General features: G+C 44.9%; 1 pseudogene; it reads left to right on the plus strand.

The window, feature by feature from the left end:
- Window positions 1-352: 352 nt before the first annotated feature.
- LOC129654162 (pregnancy-associated glycoprotein 1-like) lies at window positions 353-9,351 on the plus strand (annotated as a pseudogene).
- The last annotated feature ends 3,878 nt before the right edge of the window (window positions 9,352-13,229 follow it).

A 13,229-nucleotide genomic window follows, 5' to 3' on the forward strand; every position in this document is an offset into this window, starting at 1 on the left:
GTATCCCTTAGTATCCATTTTTATGATGTTCTTAACAGTTTTTTTTTTTTCCAAGTAGGCAAGGTTCTCCATCTTCTTAGATGTCCATGCAGATCAGTTTGATTTTCCAGCCGAACTTCAAGGAAGAGATTACAGTTCAATTCTCTGTATTCTCTGAAGCTTCAAAGTCCACTCGCCAAGGACACTGATGAAGATAAATATTTTATCGAGACCTTTGTGGTTTTTTCAGACCTATTATTGGCCTAAAGGGCTAAACTAAGGCATGTCAGAACATATATAACTAGGGGATCCCGGTCGCCACTACATGCTAAGAATCTAAAATTCCCTGAGTACTCAGAGCCAGGAAAGAAGCATGAAGTGGCTTGTGCTCCTAGGGCTGGTGGCCTTCTCAGATTGCAGAGTCATTTAAGTATGGAGACTGTAAGCCACATCATCTTCCTTTCTATGATTTTTCTTTTCATCTGATTATTCTTGTACTCATCAGATTTAGAATGGAATAGAATAGTTCCCTGACAATCTTAAAGTTTAACTCTTACTTATTGATAAGTACCTTGCTATAGAAACTGTGAGACCCAAGGTTCTTGATGTAGATTTGCATAGTTGCAAAACACTTGGGGTCCAGTCATGTCATGACCTATTAAAATTGGAACTCCTTGCAATTGTTCAGTGCACAGTCAATGCAGATGTAGGTGTGGTCCTGGGAAATAGCACTTTTCTACCTTTTATTTAGCATGTCCTCTTTGTTTCCTCTCTACTTCAGTGTGTATATGTCTATGTCTGCATCTCTGTATCACTATCATTTATCTCTCCATCCTTTTGGAAGTCTCTGTGAGTGTATTTCTTTCTATGGTGTTTCTTTTCACTTTTCCTTTAATTTTCTACATTTCCTGAACTTGTTCCCTATCTCCTGGATTCTTTTTCAACTCTCTTCTCTTTCAACTTGGAGAAAGATTGAGAGAGCTACTTATACACTGTTTTATATCTGACAAGCAGTGTGACCACAGCCAGTTCACAAACCTCTTGCATTTAAAATTCCTCCCTTGTAAAAAAGGATAGGAATCCCACTTCTACCTCCTTCCCTGAGCTTCTATGAGAAGGATACAGTGGGATGGGAACAGCAATGCTAGTGGCTGTCATTGTTGAGACTTCCTATTTATCAGGTACCTTATATACATCACTTCACTTATCCCCAGTATATCCTATTTGGAGGGTTTGAACCGTTACATTCCACCATTTTACCGAAGGGGAGACTGAGACCCCACATGGTTGTACGCTTACCCAACATTACAGGACAGAATCTTTATTCAAACCTATGTCTTTGACATGGAATATGCATAAAATTCTGATAATAAGGTGACTCATAAAAATGATTAGAAAATACATAGTACCATTACAATGACAGTTATGCCTTAACACTGACAGCTAATTGTAGCATCTTCTTTGTTTTCTTTGTCAAATGTTCGGTGAAAGAATACCTTTAAGGAAAGTGAGGACAATGAGAAATACCCTCAGTGAAAAAACATGCTGAACAATTACCTCAAGGAACATGCTTACAGACGGTCTCAAATTTCTTCTCGTGGCTCAAATATAACTATTCACCCCGTGAGGAAAATCATGGATGTTAAGTGTTTTGGGAGGATGGTGCTCCACAGCGCCCCCTGGTGCGCGAGCCTACCACTGGGGCTCATCTGGAGGTGCCACATGGGATGTTGGGGCCGGGTCTCCTGTAGGAGGCAGACACATTGGGCAAAAGGGGCCCCATGCAGAGGAGAAGGCACTATCATTCTCAATTCTTGTCTTGGTGACTGGGCCCAGAAATTACTAGGTGGCAGGTAAACATCCACTTCTGTGTCAAAGGTGTGTCATTAGTATGAGGGAGATTGTTCCTTCTGAGGAGAAGGTGATGTCAACCCACTACAGTCCTCTTGCCTGGAAAAACCCAAGGACAGAGAGGCCTGGTAGGCTGCAGTCCATGCGGTCGCTAAGAGTCGGACACGACTGAGTGACTTCACTTTCACTTTTCACTTTCCTGAATTGGAGAAGTAAATTGCAACCCACTCCAGTGTTCTTGACTGGAGAATACCAGGGACGGTGGAGCCTGGTGGGCAGCTGTCTATGGGGTTGCACAGAATTGGACACGACTGAAGTGACTTCGCAGCAGCTGCAGCAGCAGCACAAGTTCCTTCTGAACTAAGGGAGTCAACTAGTTATAGATGAAGAGTGAACCATCACTGATCAGAAGGTAGAACCAACTTCAAAGCAATTGTGAATAACCAGGCAGAGGACATCAGTTTCCACAGAGGCAAGAACCACAGCAGTAAAAAGTTACTGAACCCGTATTCTGTGTAAGGCCATCAGAATCTAACACAGTGGTTACTGTTTTTAGATTAGAAAAAGGGCTTATTTTGTCTTCAAGAAAGCCCATGACAGCCTGAATTATAGGCAAAGAGTAAATACATGTCAGATGAAAGGGTCATTTGTGTGGTGTTGATTGCATATGGTCTAAGTTTAGAGGGATTGGCTGGAGTTGATCAAGAAGGACCTCCTGGAGAAGGACGTGCTAAGGCTGGGTTTGAAGAGACTACAGAGTTTCTCAAATGAAGGCACCAGGATTTCCCAGGGTGTCCAGAGGTCCTGGAGGCCCAGTGGTTATGCCTCTGTGCTTCCAATGCAGGAGGTACCATTTCAATGCCTGGTCATAGAATCAATATCCTGCATACAATGTAGCACAGGAAAAAAACATCAAATTCAAGCACCTCTGTGATCATAGGCTGTGAGCTTCACAGTGGTTGGAAAGTGATCTCAAGAGATACATGACACCAGAGGGAGACATAAATGTGGGAATAGAGGGTAGCCAGTTCTGTACTAACCCACTCCCTCCTTCTCCCTGTAGATGCCCTAAATGGATAACATCACCATTGGAACACCCCCTCAGGAATTCCAGGTTATCTTTGACACAGGCTCATCTGACTTGTTGGTGCCCTCCCTCTTTTGCCCCAGTCCAGCCTGTTGTGAGTACAGACACCCACTACCCAGACCATCCTTCACTTGCCCCGCCACTCTGTTTTCACCCTTGGCACCTGATGACACTCATCTCTTGTGTCTGCAGCTACACAAGTTAGGTTCAGCCATTACAAGTCTTCCACCTTCTGGCCTACCCAAAAGACCTTCAGGATCACCTATGGATCTGGTACCATGAAGGGATTTCTTGCTTATAACACCATTCGGGTAACGTGTAAAGAGAAGCTGAGTCAGTACTGGCTATGGAGTTACACCTGCTTACAAACAGATACAGGACCATCTGGCAGGACCCTTCCTAGCCTAACTTCCATAGATATTGGCCATCTTACCCACAAGATCCTGTCCCTGGGGAGGCAGTGCCAGTGGTGACACATGAGCAAACAGATTAGCTAACCCAGAGAGTGACTTGAGGTGTGGACTTGCAGATCTGCCCATGAGCAGTTCAAGGCTCATTTTGCTGGGAGTGAGAAGAGGGGAAAAAAGCACCCACTTTTATATTCACAGACTGTTCCGCGCACTTTCAGGTAGTAATTGGTTTAATCCTACAACAACCCCACACAGCAAGTGGTCTGATTAGCTCATGAGACATATGAGAAAACTGAGGTGCAGACATCAAGGGCCTTGCTGAGGTCACACATATGGTAAACGGTAGAGCTGGGTTGGCTTTTCAGGACTGAGATTGCTGTAGGGTGTTTAGGGACAGCATAAAACTGATCTGGGGATCCTGGGGGCAGTCAAGGGCTTCAGGTATCCATAGTTGGAAACTGGAGGGCAGAGATGTCATGGGGCCTAATAAATGAGTTCTCACTCTAGGGTGCCTTTGAGAGTCTAATAAAATGTATGGCCTGCCTCCCCAAAGTACTTGAGTAGTTCCCCTCTTTCTCTTTCTCTCTCATACACACTTGCATGAATACACACATATCCCCAAAAATTAATTTCCCAGGCAGCAGTTTCATAGATACCTGCAAGCAAGACTATGTTTCTCTTCTGCCTTTCTGGACAGATGCAGAATCCACAGTACCTTACAGAGAATTCACTCCATTCCTGTCATTAGGTCATAGTGATAACAGAAAAGGCTACCTTGCTCTTGACTCATTTTGTCCATAAGGGGGCACCAATTGGTCCTGGGCTGACTCTTGGTTGCCCCACCTGGACAGAAGCCACAAGGCAAAATTGCCTCACTCAGGTGGTGTTTTTCAGAGGGGCAGATGTTTTAAAATTCACAGCCTCTCACAAATGAAACACAAATTTTCCTCCCAGGTGGTCTAACCCTCTGAGGTTCACCAAAGACACAGCCCAGCCTCAATTCTTCTCTGAGGATTTAATGGCAATGCACCCCAGCCCAGCCCTAGCTCCACTTCTCATATTTGTAAGTGGGAACACTTTTCTCTCCCACAGATTGGGGACCTTGTAAGTACTGACCAGCTGTTTGGTCTAAGCATTGTGGAATACGGGTGTGAGGGTGCACCTTTTGATGACATTTTGGGTTTGAACTACCCCAATATGTACATCTTTGGAGCTATCCCCATCTTTGACAACCTAAAGAATCAAGGTGCCATTTCTGAGCCTGTTTTTGCCTTCTACTTGAGCAAGTAAGTCTGAGATGGACAATCCCTTTCTCCAAATTAGCTGTAAGATGCTTTCAGTTGCACGAAAATTTATAGAACACTTGATAAAGAAGAATCCTGAGAGATAATCTAACCCAGGATAAATATAGCCCCAGGGCTGTACCTGGCTTCACCACAGGCTTTTATAAATAACGTTTTATTGGAACACAACCCTGCTCCTGGGCTCAAAACCAGTAGCTTGGTCTAGGGGGGTGAGTGAGGAGGAAGACTAATGGAAGGCAACAGGAAACAAGTTGGAGGAAAAGGCAATTCGATTTGCTTATGAATTTTATCAGGAAGCAAGGAGAAAGATGGTGGACGTATTTCCTTCCTCATTAGCATTCCATTGGGAGCCCAGTGCCAGCCACCTAATTTGCAGGAGCCAGTGAAAAATGACAGTGTGAGACACAAAACAAATATGTGGGACTCCTTGTTCAAAAAATATTAGTCATTTCAAGACAGGGAGAGCAGAGGTGGGTCCCTTCTGAGTGTGGGGCCCTTTGAACAGTAGAGGTCACAGGCCAGTGGAGCCAAATCTGGGTGACCTGAACCCATGCCCTTAGAACTCCCAGGCTTTGATTTTCCTGAAAAATGACAAGCTGGACAAGGAGAAAGCCAGTATGCTTCAGCATCATGTCCTCTGAGTGTGTCTGAGCACTAAGATCGCAGGAGGTAGGGCATCTTAAGGAGGTAGGGCATCTTCAGAAGATAGAGTGGGTGGAGCCCAGCCATGTGACTCAGCTTCTAACCTCCTCTGTGCCACTCATTAGAGAGTAACCGACCTCAGTCTGGATCTCAATTGCTCCTAGACTCGATTTCTGCATCTGTACATGGGGACCTCATTAGGGCCCTGATGGGTGGACCAGCACAGCTCTCAGATAGTGCTGTTGTTACTGTCCTCCAAGGATCCCCACCTCTCTTCTCTCTACACATGCAGGGTGAAAGTCAGTGTGGTGATGTTTGGTGGGGTGAATAAATCCTACTACCAGGGAGTGCTCAACTGGGTACCATTGATCCAAGCATGCTACTGGAGTGTACACATGGACTGGTAAACCTCTCCTTCTGAGGGTCAGCCCAAGTGATGCTCCCACTACTGTACATGGACACAGGTAGATACACAAATGCATTCTCAGACACACAGTCACACAGACATATACAACACCCACAATGAAACTGGCAGCCACATCGAAGCACACAAGCAGACACATATACACTGAGACAAATATAAAGAAGCATAGCTAGTCAGAGACACACAAGCACTCACAGAGACACATACAAACACATATACAAACAAACACATAAGCAGATATATATGCAAACAACCCATGGGTTCATAATCCCCAGGTCTTCTGACCAGGGCTCTGACCAGGATCCTAAAAGGGCCTAGAGAGGTCTATGCAGCTGGGAGGCATGGAGCATGGTTAAAGGACTCTACAGTGTGGTGAACAGAGGATCAGGGAGAATTTCTCCAGCCTGAACAGAGGTATAAGATGATCAACTGTCCGGGGTTACCTGGGACCAAGGAAGTTCTCAGTACAGATCAATGTCAGTTAAAAAACAGGGAAAGTCCTGAGCAAATGGGGAGAACTGGTCTCCTAAGGGAGCAACTACTGAGCAGTGTAGAGAGATTGCTGGAGTCTTAAGATGTGAAAGCAACTAATAAAAAACACACCCCACATTTGTGGGCACACAGTAGGGCAGGGGCTATAACAGAAAATCAAGAAGGTGGAATCCAGGAGTGACCTGAGGACAAGAGTCATAACTGATAGAATTCTGTGTGATACCCTCAGACAAAAGCTGACCCATTCTTTGGAGTTTCTGTGGGCTAGTCATGTATTTCCTGGCCAGGGTCTCAGGGTCTGAGCTGGTTGTAGGAGCAGTGCTGGCAGACACCCTCTCCCAGAGGAGCCCCTCTCTCCCACCACTATGAGAATCTGCTGACCCAGTGAATCTCCATCTTCACTCTGCGATTGACCCATTATTTGTTCCCAATCAGATACAGCTCTCTGGATGTTTCTCATTCATTATTCTCACAGTCTTCATTCACTCACTAAACAGACAAGCCTTGGGCATCCACTGTGTGCCAGGCACTTTAGGGAGGCAAAGAGCATAAAACATTCCCTCACATCTAAGAAGGCAGATGCACAGGAAATGAGACACACACATAGTGAATTGTGACTTTGGTACATGCTAGACATGAGGAAGTATCTACAGAGACTGTCAAGAAAGGAGACTGATAAACACCGGGAGAAAGACTTCCCTGAAACCATGACAATTAAGCAGGAATCTGGAAGATGAGAAGAAATTTGCTAGTCAAAGGGGCGGGGGCTCCTCTAGGAAGGAAGACCAGCTTGTGTCAAGCTGCAAAAGAGCCTGGTGTATTCAAGTACTGTATTCAAGAATGTTAAGGAAAGTGCCATGTCAAGAGCAAAGGAAAAGAGCAGAAGAGACAAAGGGCTATTTAGAAGACAGTCAGGAAGGGGGCAGCTCTGGGGAGACTCAGAGTCTCCCCAGACCTTGATGCCTGCTTGGTCACACTGTCTTTCAGCATCTCCATGTAAAGAAAGGTTATTGCTTTTTCTGGCAGCTGCAAGGCCTTTTGGATACCAGGACATCACTGATCCTTGGCCCAAGAAGACTTGTCAATAACATCCAGAAGCTCATCAGCGCCATGCCATGGGGTTCCAAGGTGAAGGGTCATGCCACAGGGTCACTCCCAGTCTCCACACACAAGAAGAATCTCCAGGGCCAACTTTTCTCCCTCTCTCTCTAACAGCACTACGTTTCATGTTTTGCAGTCAGTACCCTATGTTCTATTATCTTCACTATCAATGGTGTCAACTACCCTGTCCCAGCTCAAGCCTACATCCTGAAGGTGAGGGAAGAATCCTGAGGGGTGGTTCTCAAATAGGAACTTGCAGGAACCCTTGGGCTGCTGCGTGGAAGAGGGTGCCCTCTGCAGGCCATCTCACACTATTGCAGATGCTGCTGAGCTCTGGGTCTGGCCAGAGCCTCCCACAAGGTGAACCACTTGAAAGTAAAGGTCCATCTGGGACAGTGATCATCCTGAAATAAATGTGGAGACACCACGCCATGCTGGCATGGTGGGAGTCACAAGGAGAGGGGATCACTCAGGTCCTCAGTGTTCAAAGAGCTTCAGTTCAATCTGAACCCTCAGACGGATGCACACAGAAAGTCAGCTCTAGCAGTCCTTGAAATAAGTCATGTGACAAAGAGAATAGCTGAGGACAGTCCCAATGTGCTGTCTCACCATAGGGATTAACAGTCTCCCTTCCCTACTCACTGTTTTCCTGGTTTGGATGATAAATTACATGGTCAGCCTAGTTCTTGGATGCATCTTCCCCTAACTCTAGCCAGGTGCCCCCTTTGTGAGTCAGGCTACCAGACCCCTCTGTGGGGAGGCTGGATGCTAATGTGAATAAAGGGTGCACAGTGACTGCTCAGCCCCGGCACAGGGTGGCTTCATGTCAACTCCCTGAGGGAGTTCAGAGCTGGCTGATGGGCTCAAAGAAGGCTTTGAGGAAGAGAGGGAATTTCAGGAATTCTAAAACTGTTAACTCATTGAGCCATATGGAGGGTTGCCTGGTTCTAGGCGAAATTGCACTGGATTTCATGCAAATGGCATCCCAAGGTGCTCTGCATCGGGGCTCTGGGTACTTACTCGGGGTGATGAAGGCTATGGACTGACCAGTGGGGTTGAGGAACCAGAGTACATTACCCAACCAAGCCTGGAGTGGCCAAAGAGGGTGAATGCGGGCTATAGGAGGCTTCTCAGAGTTCCTAAGTTAAGTCTTCAAGAACGTGTTGTGGGCACTGCTCTATTAAGATGGATAACCAACAACAGGTTACTGTGTAGAACGGGGAACTCCGCTTAATTATATGACAACCTGGATGGGTAGGGTATTTTTGTGACCAGGATACATGGATATATATGGTTGACTCCGTTTACTGTCCACCTGAAACTCAGAATATTGTTAATCAGCTACACTCCAATACAAAATAAAGCTTTTTAATAAAGTACAGATTGTGGGGACAGGGAAGGAGAACCAGCATTCTCTGCAGAGAAAACAAGGAGCATGAGTCAGCAGGAAAGAAATAGGGAGAGAGGAGAACTATGGACACTCTTTTTCTTTCCTAAAAATTTTATTGAAGTGTGGCAAAACTTCAGTGTTGCGTTAAGTTCTGCTGCACAGCAATGTGACTCAGTTATACACATACAGAAATATATATTCTTTGTCTTATTCTTTTTCATGTGGCTTATGACTTAATATTAAATGTATTTCCTTATGCTCTACAGTAGGACTTTGTTGTTTATCATTCCTCTGTATCCCCAACTCCCAGTTCTCCCCTCCCCCACACCCTTCCTCATGGTAACTTCATGTCTTGGCCCTTTTTGGTTGTGGATGAACTCTCATATCCCCTGCTAAGGAGAAAATCCCTTGATACTTACCAAAAGAAGGAAATAAAACCAAGAATTGTGTTGGGTCTGGTTATTTGTGGGAGTCACAGGTAAGGGCTCAGGCTGACTGGTGTGTGTCTCTGCCTCCCCCAGGATTCTAGAGGCCACTGCTATACCACCTTTAAAGAAAACACAGTGAGGACATCTAGAGAGGCCTGGATGCTGGGTGACATCTTCCTGAGGCTGTATTTCTCAGTCTTTAATCGAGAAAATGACAGGATTGGCCTGGCACAGGCAGTATAAATGCTTGGTGTGGCTCAGGAATCAGTAAGGCCCCTGCGAACAAACACTAAATCTCATTTAGGGTACTCCTTCCCAGGATGCTGGTGAACTGTGTTTGGTGGTCTGCACACCCTATTCTCATTAAAGAATAAAGGGTTTTACTCATAATGGTGCTGAAACAAATGGGTGCCTCTGTTCGTGTCTGGGAGGTGTACAACCAAGTCTGAATCACAGTTGAGAAGAGCCCACCTCCAACTGGCTTCAAGGAATGGGGAGACTCACTGAAATGATTCTGGGAATCCAGGACACTAAACTCAGAGCAAATACAAACATCTCAGTGACTGGACCCAAGAAATCAGAAGTCATCAGTTCTCTATTTCACACCCTCACTCTTTCATTCCCTCTTCTTTGATGGTCTTAGCCTGACAACTTTCTTCCTTAAGGCTTCTACACCTAGTAAGGGAGTCCAAGATACCTGCCCTAGGGTTTTATATCCTGAAGGCATCTCCAATAAGGAAAGAAAAGATTGAAGACATCAGAGTTCAAGAGTGTTCTCTGAATGACCCACCTCAGATCACATGTACAGTCCTAGATCAGCCATCCTGGTAGAGCCATGGGGTCCTATGATTGGCTTTACATGGTCATTGGCCCTGACCAGGCAGCACACATGATTCTCAATTTCCTCCAGAACTACATGACTGAAGCTGGGGAGAGGCAGCCCCAATGAAAGTGACTGGGAGATAGTCTAAGCCATGGAAGGGTTTGTGGTGACCCACCAACTGCACCACCTCCTCATTCAGAGGAATTATAAGGGGTAATGGAATAGACTCTTTTCATCCCATCTCAGATGATCTTATCAATGGCTTCTCCTCCAGGGGAGTTTGGATGAGGTACTTCATGCAGAGCTGGTTCCCTCTTGTTCCCACACCCCAGTCACCAGCCCCTGCCACATGTGCCTGCTCTGTCCTTTCAAGGCCAACTTGGTAAGCGCTGGCCCCAGTGGATACCTGAGCCACCCCCCTCCTCCAGGGCCCAGAATGCCCCTTCCTTGGCCTCCAATGCTGCTGGGGAGAATGCAACACATGTATCAGGAGACCCAGGGTACACAGAGCCTTCAGCATTTCTTAGCTTCTCCATGGGTGGGGCTACAAATTGTTTGCTTGGAGCTGCCATGGTTAGGTACTTTTGCAGTGGAAGCATCCATTCTTTCCACCTGGAGGCCCTCAGTAGATGCCTTAGCTGAGAAAGCAGGGGTCACAGGTTGATTTCCTTTCAGATTGACTGGTTTGATCTCCCTGTTTTATAAGGGACTCTCAAGAATCTTCTCAAGCACCGCAGTTCAAAATCTCAATTCTTTGGCATTCACCATTTCTTATGGTCCAGATATCACATCTCTACCTGATTACTGGAAAAAACATAGCTTTGACTCTACAGATCTCTGTAACAAAGTGAGTCTCTGCTTTTTAATACACTGGGCAGGTTTTTCATAGCCTTTCTTCCTTCCAAGGAGCAAGTGTGCTTTAATTTTGTGGCTGCAGTCAAGGCCCATAGTGATTTTGGAGCCCAAGAATATAAAATCTGCCACTGTTTCCACTTCTCACTCATCTATATGCCATGAAGTGGTGGGAGTGGATGCCATAAATATTGAGTATCTTTTTGTGAATAGTTTTTTGAATGTTGAGTTTAAGCTAGTTTTTTCATCTCCTCTCCTCATCGAGACGCTCTTTAGCTTTTTTTTGCTTTATTTTATTAGGGTAGTGTCATCTTCATATCTGTGGATGTTGATACTTCTCCCAGAAATCTTGATTCCACTTTGGGATTTATCCAGACCAGCATATTGAAAGATGTATCCTACATATAGGTTAAATAACCAGAGTGACAATGTATACCTTGTCATTTTCCTTTCCCCATTTTAAATCTTTCAGATGTTCCATGTCCAATGCTAACTGATGATTTTTGACCTACATACAAACTTGTTAGGAGAAAGGTAAGGTGATCTGGTATTCCCATTTCCTGAAGAATTTTCCACTGTTTGTTGTGGTCCACACAGTGAAAGGCTTTAGCATAGTCAGTGAAGCAGATGGAAATGTTTTTCTGGGATTCCCTTGCTTTCTCTATGACCCAATGGATGTTGCCAATTTGATCTCTGGTTCCTCAAACCAGTTTGTATATCTGGAAATTCTCAGTTCATGTACTGTTGAAACTTAGCTTGAACGATTTTGAGCATTATCTTGCTAGCAATTGAGATGAGCACAATGGCAAGATAGGTTGAACATTCTTTAGAATTGCCTTTTGTTTGGATTGGAATGAAAACTGACCTTCCCAGCACTGTGGCCACTGCTGAGCTTTCCAAATTTACTGACATATTGACTGCAGCACTTTGACAACCTCATTCTTTAGGATTTTTAAACAGCTCAGCTGGAATTCCTTCACCTTCCCTAGCTTTTCTTGTAGTTATGCTTCCTAAAGCCCACTTGATTTCATATTCCAGTATATCTGGCTTTATGTGAGTGACCCCAGCATCATCCCTATCCCAGTCATTATGACCATTTTTGTATAGTTCTTCTGTGCATTCTTGCCACCTCTTCTTAATCTCATCTGCTTCTGTTAGGTCTTTGACTTTTCTTTCCTTTATTGTGCCCATCTTTGCATGAAGTGTTCCTCTGGTATCTCCACTTTTCTTAAAGAGATATATACTCTTTACAATTCTGTTCTTTTCCTCTAATTCTTGCACTATTTACTTATGAAGGCTTTCTTATCTCTCCTTGATATTCTCTGGAAGTCTGCATCCCATTGGTTATATCTTTCCCTTTCTCCTTTGCCTTTCACTTCTCTTATGTTCTCATCTATTTATAAGGCCTCCTCAGGCAACCACTTTGCCTTCCTACATGTGTTTTTCTTGAGGTGGTTTTGATGACCACCTCCCATACAATGTTGCAAACCTCCATCCACAGTTCTTCAGGCTACCAGAACTAATCCCTTGAATCTATTTTTCATATCCACTATATAATCATAAGGGATTTGATTTAGGTCAGAGCTGAATATTCTAGTGGTTTTCCTTACTTTCTTCAATTTAAATGTGAATATTGTTTGCTTCTGCCTAAGCATTGCTTCCAGATCACCACCCACCACTCCCAGTGGGCGTGGAGCAAAAACACACAATTTGAGGACTGTGACCCTGGGTTTGTGCTTAGCTTTTCACTTGCTTAGCTGTGTGAGCTTGATCAAGTCTCTTAACCTCAGTTTTCTCATCTGGAAAATGGGCACCATGATGATAATTCCACTTTCTAGATTGCATGTGTGCCTGCAAAAAGCAAGTGACCCTGGGAGGACTTTCTGGGTTCCCGAGTCTGGAACAACTATGAATTATTCTGCCACCTTGGGAGAAGGAAATCTGTTTAGAGCTTATGGCTGCCATCCCCAAGGCTAAATATTATTTCTGAACCGTGACACAGAACTCTGACTAAGCCAATGCTTTTGTTTTCTGGACTCACACAAGAGCTAATGATTACTGTCTCAGATTACTCCCTTCCTCAGCCTTACCAGTTAGCCTTTCCTTGTCAACTACTTCTCCCCTGAAATCATACTGCAAGGAAAGTCGTAAAGGCTCTTGGCCTTGTTTCAGTTTCTCACATCTCCAGTGTAGCAACAAGTAGCTGTTACGCTACTTGTCATAGCAACAACTATGGCAACCTGTATAGTTCAATCTCAGCCTGTTAAGTGAATCTTTCCCCATATAGCCCCTCATGTTTAAATTACCTATAGTTGCCTTAGTAACCTTCCTATTGGTTCAGTTCTGTCACTCAGTCGTGTCCGACTCTTTGCAACCCCATGAATCGCAGCACGCCAGGCCTCCCTGTCCATCACCATCTCCCGGAGTTCACTCAGACTCACGTCCA

Source organism: Bubalus kerabau, chromosome 5 (genome assembly GCF_029407905.1).
Source record: "Bubalus kerabau isolate K-KA32 ecotype Philippines breed swamp buffalo chromosome 5, PCC_UOA_SB_1v2, whole genome shotgun sequence".
Taxonomy (NCBI): domain Eukaryota; kingdom Metazoa; phylum Chordata; class Mammalia; order Artiodactyla; family Bovidae; genus Bubalus; species Bubalus kerabau.